The sequence below is a fragment of the Magnolia sinica genome, chromosome 1, assembly GCF_029962835.1.
Source record: "Magnolia sinica isolate HGM2019 chromosome 1, MsV1, whole genome shotgun sequence".
NCBI classification, from domain to species: Eukaryota; Viridiplantae; Streptophyta; class Magnoliopsida; order Magnoliales; family Magnoliaceae; genus Magnolia; species Magnolia sinica.
The window spans coordinates 93,936,087-93,948,877 of NC_080573.1; the positions used below are offsets into that span (position 1 = coordinate 93,936,087).

At 40.8% G+C, this 12,791-nt stretch overlaps 2 long non-coding RNA genes across 2 annotated transcripts; both read left to right on the forward strand.

Annotated features, from left to right (window-relative positions):
- The first annotated feature begins 3,806 nt into the window (after positions 1-3,806).
- LOC131252568 (uncharacterized) lies at positions 3,807-4,669 on the forward strand. The gene is made up of 3 exons (XR_009174570.1): positions 3,807-3,909; positions 4,226-4,378; positions 4,519-4,669. It is a non-coding gene; the product is annotated as an uncharacterized LOC131252568 (long non-coding RNA).
- Positions 4,670-4,787: 118 nt separating this feature from the next.
- Positions 4,788-5,351, forward strand: LOC131252621 (uncharacterized). Its single transcript, XR_009174606.1, has 3 exons — positions 4,788-4,873; positions 4,952-5,080; positions 5,156-5,351. It is a non-coding gene; the product is annotated as an uncharacterized LOC131252621 (long non-coding RNA).
- The last annotated feature ends 7,440 nt before the right edge of the window (positions 5,352-12,791 follow it).

Genomic DNA, 12,791 nt, shown 5'->3' on the forward strand with positions numbered 1-12,791 from the left:
GAAGTTTTGGTTTCAGAAATTTGTTTTCTAATCTGTTTTTGTTGTGTTTGCTTTCTCAGCCTGCAAGGCCAGGGGATCGGATCTGAGGGTTCACTTCAAGGTACATTGACCTTCATCCTTTTACCTGTTTCTGCTTCTAAGCATTTCATGTGAATTTTAGTAATCTTTCAAAAAACATGAATTTTAGTAATCTCATATATTTTGGAATTCGGAGATCAAAAGAAATTTTATTATGTTCTTGTGGGTGGTTGAGTGTTGATTGAGAATACACATTGATCAAAATTGTTCGGCGGATGGTCAGATGTGTAACAATGGTGTTACTATGTTAGTAATCTATTATTCACGTGGCATGCAGATGATAATTCAAAACAATTAAAATTTTCATTTGCATTCACACACATGATTAACTTTGCCTCAAGCATAAGATACAAGATAGAAAATGGAAATTACAAATAAATTTATACTAGAATATAAGATAGTAGCAGGATCAAGTCTAGCTACAGAAGTCATGGCTTATCTTCTCCAACCACTGAAAAAGTGTAGGGACAAAAGCAATGCCCTGTCTCAGCCAACTTGAAAAGTAATTTTGGCCAAGGAAAAACCATGCCCCATCTCTTATGTGAATCCCAGGATGGTATGGTGTAGCCTATGGAACCTGAACATGACAAAGCCTTCTCTTCTGTGAAATGAAGATGTATCAATTGATTACTATCCAAATAGTCTTGTATGGTAAAATGGACCAAATCAAACTTTAATAGGATGTCCCAGCTGTTTATTAATTAGCATGGAAACTTGGAGAAAATTGATGGATGAGATTGTCTAACATGTGCAGTATTGATGGTTAGAACATGTTAGATTGAATATCTACACCACCGGATCTGCTACAAACATCTCAAAATACCCTCACGGTGGTAGGAAGAAATTCAAATCCAACCATTGCTTTGGACCCCACGGCTCTTCCAAGTGAAATCGGATTGCGTACTGAGTAACTCAGTATGCTTTTATCCTATTGAGTAAACTCAGTTGGGCCCACTGTGAATATATATATATATATATATATATATATATATATATATATGAATATATATATAGTTTATCTACACTGTCCATCATTTCTCTAGCCCATTTTAGTGGTTGAGCCAAAACTTGAAGCATATCCAAGGCTCAAGTGGACCACACCACAGGAAACAGTGGGAATAATAACTTCCACCGTTGAAAAGTTTCTAGGGCCCAAAGTGATTTTTATTTGTCCTCCAACCTGTTCATAAGATCACGTTGACATGGGTGAAGGGAAAAAGCAAATAACATCTTGATCTAAAACTTCTGTGGCCCACAAAAATCTTTCAATGGTAGAATTTCAATTCACACTTTTTACCGCGGTGCAGTCCACTTGAGATTTTGATATACTTCATTTTTAGTCTCAAGCCATAAAATTATCTGTTAAAATGGATTAACAGAGTGGATAAAATATACTAGAATATAAGTTCTTATTTTTCAAAAACAGGTGATTCCCTGCTCTTGCTTTTTGTTTATAAGTAAAGCAGGTTTTTGTTTGATTTTCATTTTTTTACTGTGGCAATTGAAGTTATGGCTTGAAGATCATGATGCAGATCTTGTAGTCTGTTTGTCTGGCAGGCTAAGCTATACATATTCTAGGGCTCTGGCATATAAATCACATGTTGATGAGCATTCAATTTGGTAAGACGTGGGTTTTAATTGCTACATATGTTGTTGCTCGGGGTATGGACTTTAGGGGCATCAACTGCATAATAAGTTACGATTTCCCTGAATCAGCAGTAGCTTATATTCACCGGATTGGTAAGGCTACTCAGATGATTCTTGTCCTAAACTGTGCACCAGTAAAACATCTTTTGTGCTTCAATTTTGTTCTTTTCCTTTTGGCCCAACCTCTGGTGTGATGAAAACCCCAATCATGTCATGGAATTCCATATAATTTCTGCTTTGATATTGATTCTATTGACACCCAACACAGCCATGTTGAGGTCTTTTAACTTCCAAGGAACACATTGATTTGACATTTTAAGGATTGAAAAAACAACCCCCAATTATTAATATTAATTGTTCATTCTTTATTCATGTCTATCTGTTTGTGCACAAATCTAGGAGATATAAGTTTGACTGTTTGAATTTTCATGATTAGTGATGCTGATTTTAGTTATTTAGTCTGCAGAGGCAGTCCTCAGTACTGCTCAAAGCAAGTTCACTTGTTGTCCATCCACTTCTGCTGGCCCATAACTTTTTTGCAGCTTTCATCCACTTCTGCTGGTCCACTTATGCAACAACAAAAATATTAAAATTGTAGTAATTGTCTATTTTTTGCTGATCTTATAAACCATGGAGTTGTTCGTGATTCGTGGTTCTGCCAGTGTTTTGATTATTAACTCTTTAATGATACTGTTCTGCCAGCTCTTGCTGACAGGAATGTTTTAACAGGTGCTCCACTTCCAAGAGGTCAAGTGCTTGCTAAAAAGGTGGTTGAACCCAATGGTGATCACATAGAGGATAAACCAGTAAGTTCCTCAGACTTTTTATTCTTGGATGTCATAAGACAAAAATCATACCACATACAACAGTTGAGAGGGGTTACCCTCCATTAAAACATTCATAATCATTTATTGGACCTTTTGAGATGTGGTTTACAAATCCCGCCCATCCATTGTGTGTGTCCTACTTGGATGAGGTGTCAGACCAAGTTTCAGTCGCATCCAAATCTAAGGTGGGCTCCATCAAGTGCTTTTAGATGTTTTAGGCATGTCTTCACATGGTTTTAGATGGTATGGCCCCCATGAATTCCGTATACAACTGATTTTTGGGATATCCCATAACCTTAAGGGAACCCATCAAATGCACGGTGTTGATGTTTGACACACATCACAGTGGGGTCCACACAGCTCGACCTCATAGTACTATATATATATACACACACACACACACACATACACATACATACATACTTACGCACTGGGTTCTTTAAAATTGAGTAGGAAAAAAAAAATCAAATCTGGATCTTTATGGCAGTATCGATGATCTGGCCAGATATGTCCTGTTAGAGGCCATTTTTGTGGGGACAGGGCGATACAGAATCATATTGTGTATTGTATCAGGCCGATATGAATATGATACCATCGTTTCAGCTGATATATATTATGTGGTTATTCCAAGCAGAAACTCCATCCTTTTTTATGAGGAGTGATTGACTTGCACTTCTAGAGTTCTGGAAACAAAGAATAGCTGTTAGTTGTTGTTTTGCTTTGGTTAGGTCTGTAGTTTCTGTTTCTATTGGTTGTTAGTTTTAATGGGTTTTTTTTTTACCTTTTTATAAGGTGTTGGATTAGGAAGTGGATTTCTATTGGTTAATTGGGGATTAAGTCAAATCCCATAGGCACCAAGCGGACCACATATGGTTGCTAGACTTTATATGTAATTTGGTATCTCAAAGAGGTTAACATAATGTCCATTGCAATTTTCCAAAAAAAAAGCCCATTGCACGTCTAGCATAGGCAATTCATTTTTACAGAAATAATCTCTCAAAGATACGCAAGTGCAGCCCCTTAGGCAACTTTTGTTTATCTCAGGGTTCTCCCAGCAGAATAAGCCTTTGCTGGTCTGACCATGGCGTATATTAATTTTAGTGATTAGCTCATTTCTATTTCTGCTAAATTAATTCACTGAAGGAATCTTGAAATATTGTGTGCAACAGGTTCCATCAAGTGGATAGTGATGATTTGACCATTGCAGTAAACATTTGGTGGCAGTCTAATATGATGGCAAATATGTCAGAACACATGGATACAACTCCATTGATCATGTCAAGTCCTTTTAACTTCGGGACATTCCAAAGAAACCTGTGAAAACAGGAAACAAGTGGGAGTTTTGTAGAATTATAAGGTAACATCATCCACCTTTTTTAATGTACCATTTATTTCAATAAATTTACCTGAAACATTGTCCATTAGTTACTACTTTAAGGTTTCAAATTTTCTTCAGGCAATGTGTGGTTGTAATTTCACGGTTATGTCTCAGCCTTCCGTGCTTTTCAGAGTGATATTTTTATCTCGATTTTTTTTTTGAAGTCATGAAAACTTTGCAAGATTATGTGAAGTAAATTTTTATGCTTCTATTTAGGTTCTTCTATGAATCAAATATGTATTTGCAAAATGGTCTTGCTTGTACATCTTGATCATTAACTCTGAGCTTTCTGCAGATTGTGGAGAAACTTCTAATTGCTGCCATTGCAGATGCTGATGTTAGTGTTCGTCAGTCAGTCTTTCTATCTCTGCATGGAAATGGAGGTTTCGATGAATTTTTGGCACAGGCTGATAGTTTGAGTGCTATCTTTGTTGCTCTAAATGATGAGGTATAATTTTTGGCACAACCTGCCAATGGCTCTTCTATGAGCATTTGAACTGTTATCTTTATTTGAAAAATGTTTATGAACATAGGGGCATGTTCACTATCTTTTTCTTCTTCTTTTTTTTCCGTTTTTCCATGTCACAGGATTTTGATGTTCGAGAGTTTGCTATATCAGTTGCTGGCAGATTGTCTGAAAAGAATCCAGCATCTGTTCTGCCTGCACTTTGTCACCATCTCATACAATTGTTGATGCATCTTGAGCAAAGGTAATCTGAAAGATATCTACTTTCCAATAATATTATTGATTTATGGGGAGATGGATGCCCTTTTATCTGTTTCACATCATTATCTTTGAAATATTCAGATCACAACTTTTCACTTGCTATTTAAGCAGTGCAGATAACAAATGCAGAGAAGAAAGTGCTAAACTCTTGGGTTGCCGCAGCCTAATGTTGTATTAGACGTAATCGAAAATCAAAAGTAGCCTTCATATACGGAGGTTAGTTTTTTCTAGTTGAATATATAATACAGAAATGGCATTGTACTGATGTCTCATTAGTAGGTTGCTGTCCTGCAGATGGGTAGCTATGATGCAATGATTATGCAGAAGCTTGCTGCCATGCAGCAGTTGGAACGTGAGCTTGAGGCCATCTCTGCCATTGATTACCAGGAAATTATGTTATTCCTAGTGAAGAAGTTCTTGTAGGTCTGTATTGATTTATTTTAATCGCTTCATTGAGGTTGAGTTTAAATGTTGTTGGTGTTTATCTTCCTTTGGCAGGAACATTTGGAGGATCTAGCAGGTAAAGATGCCCAAGAGAAATCTGATGTTGCTATAGAAACCCTTTTACAAGAGCTTCCAGATGAAAGAAATGTCAATAAAAGACCGAATGATTCAAAACAGATACAGGAAAAGTCAAAGAAAAAGAAAAAGAGATTATAGAAGAGATAAGAAAATAAATATTTGTGGAACCTAATGTTGTGTAACAGTTTGCTTGTGTTTGTTTTGAAAACTTTAAGTAGACTATTGTTAACTATTTTGTTGGTATTATGGCTTTCATGATTGATTGTTTCATGAGTGGATTGAACGAATGGATTAGTAGTTTAAATAAATATTTCTTAAATTAAACATTTTTAGCCTCAATTTGTAACCGAGGCTTGGATTTAGCCTCGGTTGTTGAGAACCAAGGCTGAAATTCCCGTGGCTAAAGACTTTAGCCTCGGTTGTTGAGAACCAAGGTTAAAAATAGATTTAGCTTCGGTTTGAGGCAATTGAGGCTAAAATTTGGATTTAGTCTCAGTTGAAAACAATGGAGGCTAAAATTTTGATTTAGCCTCGTTTCAAGAAAATTGAAGCTAAAAAGGTTTTTAGCCTCACTTGAAGAACCGAGGCTATAAATGTCATTTTAGCCTCGGTTGCTAAAACTGAGGCTAAAGCCTTTAGCCACAGGGGTTTCAACCTCGGTTTAGATAACTGAGGCAAAACTGAGGCTAAAGGCTTTAGCCTCAGTTTTTAACCTTTTTAGCCACAGTTTTGAACCGAGGCTAAAACCCCCTTTTCTTGTAGCGTGCCGATCATCATTAATGAGTCATGTGCCCCATGGGATAATAATGTACAGTGATACACATGTTGCACCTACAACTATTGAAATGATTTTTGGTGTAATCCGAGCTCTCTCTTGAGGCCCATTGATGTGGCCCACTTGTCGTATATGAGACCCATTGACGTGGCCCATTTATGCAGTCCACTTGTTGTATATGAAGCCCATTGGTGCGGCCCATTGATGTAGCCCACTTGTTGTATATTGAGGCCCATGGGTTACAACCCATTATGATGTATATTGAGGCTCATGGGTCGTAGCCCATTGTGACATATTTGGGGCCCATGGGTCGTGGCCCATGGTGATGTATATTAGGCCCATATGAGCGGCCCATCGTGATATATTTCCGAGCCATGCATCGAGGACCATTTTGATGTATTTTTTACCCATATGATGAGGCCCATTGTGATGTATTTTCAGCCCATATGATGAGGCCCATGGTGATGTATATTGGGCTATTGTGGGTGGCCATGGGTCCACTATACATTTGACTCTATGTGGGCCACTCCTTGGGAGCAATGTCGGCTAAATGTCCACATTGATGGGCAGTGATGGTTAAACGTCCACATTATGACCTTCCCTTAGGCCCTTTGTTAGGCCGATTACTGATTTTGATTGTCGAGGTCGATTCCGATTATCGAGGCCAATTCCAATTGTCGGGTCTAATTCTGATTATCAAGGCTGATTTCGATTGTCGAGGCCAATTATCGAGGTTGATTTTGATTGTCGAGGACAATTCCGATTGTTGAGGCCGATTGTCGGGGCCAACTCTGATTGTTGAGGCCGATTGTCGGGGCCTACTCTGATTGTCGAGGCTAATTATATAAGCCGATTACCGAGGCCGATTATCGATGCCGATTATCTGTGCCGGTTGTTGATACCGATTATAAGTATGTGATAGCATAGCATCATGATACATGCCCATACGCGTCATCTGCATGTTAGTTATGAGATGTGGTTGACCATTGCATATATCATTGGGCAGATTGTTATGAGACTACCTGATAGGAGGAGATTGTTTCATGTGAGCGTACGATATGTGCAGGATTGATGCATGATTGGATTGTATGACTCATGCATCTTGCATTGTGTGTTGTGATTACTGTACGCCCTAGTGACATCAGGGTCGTAGCCTCCACAGGCATGTAGTGGATGGCCAGATGGGACACTAAAAATCTATTACTAGCATCGGGCTGCCATAGATATCCCTGGGTGAAAATCCATAAACTTCCATGGCTAGGAGATGTCCCAACATCTAGACCGAGGGGATACACAAGCGCCCAAGTGCTGAATACCAGTAGGCCGCGTTTCCCACTATGTCGTGGTTAGTTGGGAAGAGGTGGTGGCCTTACTCACCTGAGGGTAGTGGGCATAGCTAGGCTGAGTTTGACCAGCTCATGATTAAGTCCGCTATCGACGTGCCAGGTAGATATTGGCTGACTATTGGCCAGGCGGATAGTGAGGTCTCTTCCACTTGCATGGTCGTGCGTCCAGTGGGCGGTGATTACATGTAGAGTGTACTAGACCCTGGTGATGATCCCAGAGATATACGGTACTGATATATCAACTTATTGAGCAGGAGTTACATACTCAAGATTTTACTCATTCATTTATTCATTCACTATCCACTCGGGTTGGTGGTGCACAACTAATTGTTATGTGTATCTTCGTAGTGGCCAGGATTTCAGCTCGGGTGCACGACCAACCTGAGGTTAGGAGTTTACCACATTGAGTCTATCTATCTAAATTTAGGTATGAGATTAGTTTGGATAGAAGTCCCTTGTGATGGACCCCATAGCCTGCGATACTACGTACTATCATCCCGACTTCACATCCAGCTTGGTCATTTCCTTCGCACCGCATATTACATTACATCCATGGTATATGATATTTTGGATTGCTATGTTTCTGTATTTATATGGCCTAGATACGGCTAACGGTATTCATGAACTCATCAGGAATTGTATATTGCATTGCATCCTTGGCATCTGATATTTGGCCCTTTATGACTCCTCATTTGCATAGTTGATCAGTATTGCGTACTCGAATATTGTATGACTCATAGACTTGTCAATATTTTTGCTCACTCTAATATCATATGATTCATGATCTTGTTAGTATTTTTGATATTGTATGATTATGGCATTGTATTGAATACTTGACACTTACCTTATGCACACACTTACACCATCCTCTAAGCTTTCTATATGCTTATGCACGATAGATACATGCAAGTGGCGTTAGGTTGTAGCAGCGTTGAGCTTGGAGCATGCAACGGACTTCTGGAGCTTTAATTTTCGATACATATGTATTTCCCTTTCAGCATTGTATTCAAATGTTTATATTAGTGGATATGTGATGATGATGTTGTCTTTATGATTTGGGTAAGCTTGTGGTTATGCTTGTTATGAAACAAATGTACGTTAAAAATTCTCCTTGTATGGTCTCATGATCAGAATCTGGCGTATGGATATTGAAAGCTGAGAATGGGGTACTATAGAGGCTTTCGGCACCGGATTCGGCGATCGAGAATTTTGTGAGCCCAGTTTTCGAGTTTGGGGCATGACAAAAGATGGTATCAGAGCATAACTTGGGAATACCTGAAGATAACATTACACTTCTGCTGATAGCTACCCTACTCTTCATGATTGTTGATAACTTAGAATGATTAGATCCCCGTGTTCGAATAACTTAGACATTTTCTGATAATAGCTCCTTGCCGTTAAGATTGTGAGGCTGCATAGTATTCCAATTTTGATCGTTTCTGATCCGAGATCCGGGGGCTAGTGGGATCATCATAGTGTTGATGAGGCATTTTGGGAGCAAGAGGCTGAGATTCGTGGGCATTGTCCCCATCTTTTAGGTGTTTGATCATGATTAGTATGTTGTGTTCTGATAGGATTTTCCTCCCTTGGAGAGCTCTCTATTGCTTGTGTTGTGGTTTAAATTTCAAGGATGAAATTTTTATTATGAGGGGAGAGCTGTGAGGCCTGTATCCTAGCCCGTACCATTCCAAAGACTTCCGCGGTCCTCTCGGTCGAATTCAGGCGACCTGCGATGCATAGATAACATTTGCGTGCAACCCTGAGTCGTATCTCGTATTTCAGAGTCAGCTCGACCCGAGACTTGTATCCTTGCGACCATGGTGAGACGCCGTGTCTCACACGCTGAGGCGATACCGGGCTAGGAGATGTGGACCCGCGTTCTGTCCGAGAAAATGCCGCGTGTTACAAATCTCAAGAGAATATGTCCCATCAAATGTCAAGTACACACCCTATCACTCCCATCACTCACACATATCCCCAAGTACAATACACATCCCCAACGTTAACTATGTCAAGTGCATCCATCACCTTTCACCCATCCCTCACCCATCTCTTACATCACCTCTCTCTCTCTCTCATCTCTCTCTCATTTTCTCCTAAGCTCCATGATAGCAATCCAACGTCCAAGCTCCATGGGAGAGAGGAAGTGTGGCCCACCTTCCTACCTCCCATCTCCTCTCTCTCTCTCTCTCTCTCTCTCTCTCTCTCTCTCTCTCTCTCTTTCCCCATGTGTTGTGGACCCCACTGTGATGTATGATCCACGCCGTCCCATCCGTGGGACCCACCTCCTTGGCGTCCAGCGGACAGGCCACTGCCTGTCTGCCTGAATAGATCTGGATGAAGGAAAATACAAATATCGGCTTGATGTGGAACGTGGGCCCACCTTGATGGTATGTGTGGCTCACACATATGTGGGACCCACCTGTCGTGTAGGCATGTTAGCTAGTTACCGTATAACAACTGCATAGCTGCTGTAAATCCAGACCGTCCGTCAATGGACGCTTAGCTCTGGACGTTGGTATAAGTGATATAATAATAATAATATAATATACATATAATAATAATAATAATAATAATAATAATAATAATAATAATAATAATATTCTGGTGGGCCACCACGTGGACCCATCGATGATATATATGTTGTATCCTCACCATCCAGCTATCTGGATGGTGGAATCTACTATGATATATGTGTTTTATACTTGTCGTCCAAGACGGTGGGGCCCTAGGGCACATGTGTGGCATCCACACCGTCCATCTGAGGACGTGGGACTCACCATGATCTAAGTGTTTTACCCATGCAGCGTGGGCCCCACACGTGGGAACCAACATGAGGTATGTGTTATATCTAAACCATCCATCTGTTTCTAGAACAGTGGGCCCCTTCGATGTGTATCTGCACCGTCCATCTGGACGGTGTTGTATGGCGCATACCATGATGTATATGTTGCTCTGCACTGTCCATCTGTATGATGTGTGGATTTGATCCACACCATCCATCAGGTGGACTCCACTATGATGTATGGGTCTTATCCGCATCGTTCAGATGGCTAGACGGTGGGACCCACCCCTAATGTATTTATTCTATATCCACGCTATCTATCAGGTGGATGACACTGCAGAAAACAGTGGAGATTGAACGTCCACCATTGAAGCCCTTTTTGGCTGCATAAAAGTTTTGGATTAAAATGATACTTGTTTTTCCTCTTAATCCTGGTCTTTATGACCTTATGATCAGGTTGGACGAAAAATAAAATGGTGGGCCACACCCTGACGTATGTGTTTTATCAACACCGCCCATCCATTTTTCCAAGATCATTTATATGGTGGGCCCCGCTCCGATTTGGCGGGCCTGGGCATTGCATCTTTTTTAAAATAAAAATAAAATAAATAATAAAATAATAATAATGATAATAATATATATATTATAACATATAATATTATATGGTGAGCCTTACGTGGGGCCCACCTTGGGACGTGTTTTATCTAACCATCCATCTGATGGTACACCACCATGATGTATTTATTTCATCCACATCGTCCAGATTGTGTTGGACGGTGCTGAACAATGTTTGGACAGTGCTGATTTACATGGACAATGTTTGGACAGTATTGATTTACATGTCTAATATTTGGACAATGCTGATTTACATAGACAATGTTTGGTATTGCTGATCATCATTAGTGAGCCACGTGCCCCATAAGATGATAGTGTACAGTGATACACATGTTACACCTGCAACTATTGGAATGATTTTTAGTGTAATCCAAGCTCTCTCTTGAGGCCTATTGATGTGGCCCACTTGTTATATATAAGACCCATTGACGTGGCCCACTTGTTGTATATGAGGCCCATTGGTGCGGCCCATTAATGCGGCCCACTCGTTGCATATGAGGCCCATTGGTGCGGCCCACTTGTTGTATATGAGGCCCATTGGTGTGGCCATTGATGTGTCCCACTTGTTGTATATTGAGGCCCATGGGTTACGGCTCATTATGATGTATATTAAGGCCCACGGGTCGTAGCCCACTGTGACATATTTGGGGCCCATGGGTCGTGGCCCATGGTGATGTATATTAGGCCCGTATGAGCAGGCCATCATGATATATTTTCGGGCCATGCGTTGAGGACCATTGTGATGTATTTTCGACCCATATGATGAGGCCCATTGTGATGTATTTCTGGCCCATTTTGTAAGGCCCATGGTGATGTATATTGGGCCATTGTGTGAGGCCATGGGCCTACTATACGTTTGGCTCTATATGGGCCACTCCTTGGGAGCAATGTTGGTTAAATGTCCACATTGATGGGCAGTGATGGTTAAATGTCCACATTGTGACCTTCCCTTAGGCCCTTTGTTAGGCCGATTACCGATTTTAATTATCGAGGTCGATTTTGATTGTCGAGGTCGATTCCAATTTGGGGCTGATTCCAATTATCGAGGCCGATTCCGATTGTCGAGGCCAATTATCGAGGTCGACTCCAATTGTATAGGATGATTATTGAGGCCGATTATCGGTACCGGTTGTCAATACCGATTATGAGTATGTGACAGCATAGCATAATGATACATGCCCATACGCATCATCTACATGTTTGTTATGAGATGTGGTTGACCATTTCATATGTCATTGGACAAAATCTTATAGGACTCCTTGATAGAAAGAGAATATCTCACATGATCGCATGGTATGCGCAGGATTGATGCATGACTAAATTGTATGACTCATACATCTTGCATTGTGTGTTGTGATTACTATACACCCTAACGACATCAGGGTTCTAGCCTCCATAGGCATGTCGTGGATGGCCAGATGGGACATCGAAAATCTGTTACTAGCATCGGGCCTCCATAGATGTCCTTGGGTAGAAATTCATAAAACTCCGTGGCCAGGAGATGCCCCAACGTCTAGACCTAGTAGATACATAAGCGCCTGAGTGCCGAGCCACGTCTCCTACTGTGTCATGGTCAGTTGGAAAGGGGTGGTGGCCTTATCCACCCGAGGGTAGTGGGCATAGCTAGACTGAGTTTAACTAGCTCATGATTGGGTCTGCTATCAACATGCCGGGTAAATATTAGTTGACTACTAGCCAGGCGGATAGTGAGGTCTCTTCCACTTACATGGTCGTGCGTCCAGTGGGCGATGATTGTATGTAGAGTGTATTAGACCCCGTTGATGATCCTAGAGATGTACGGTACTGATAGATGGACTTATTGAGCAAGTGTTACATACTCAGCATTTTACTCATTCATTCATTCATTCACTTTCCACTCGGGCTGGTGGTGCGCAACTAATTATTATATGTACCTACGTAGTGGCCAGGATTTCTGTTGGGGCGCGTGACCAACTTGAGGTCAGGAGTTTACCATATTGAGTTTATCTATTCAAATTTAGGTATGGGACTGGTTTGGATAGAAGTCCCTTGTGATGGGCCTCGTAGCCTGCGATACTATGTAGTATCATCCCGACTTCACACTCCAGCTTG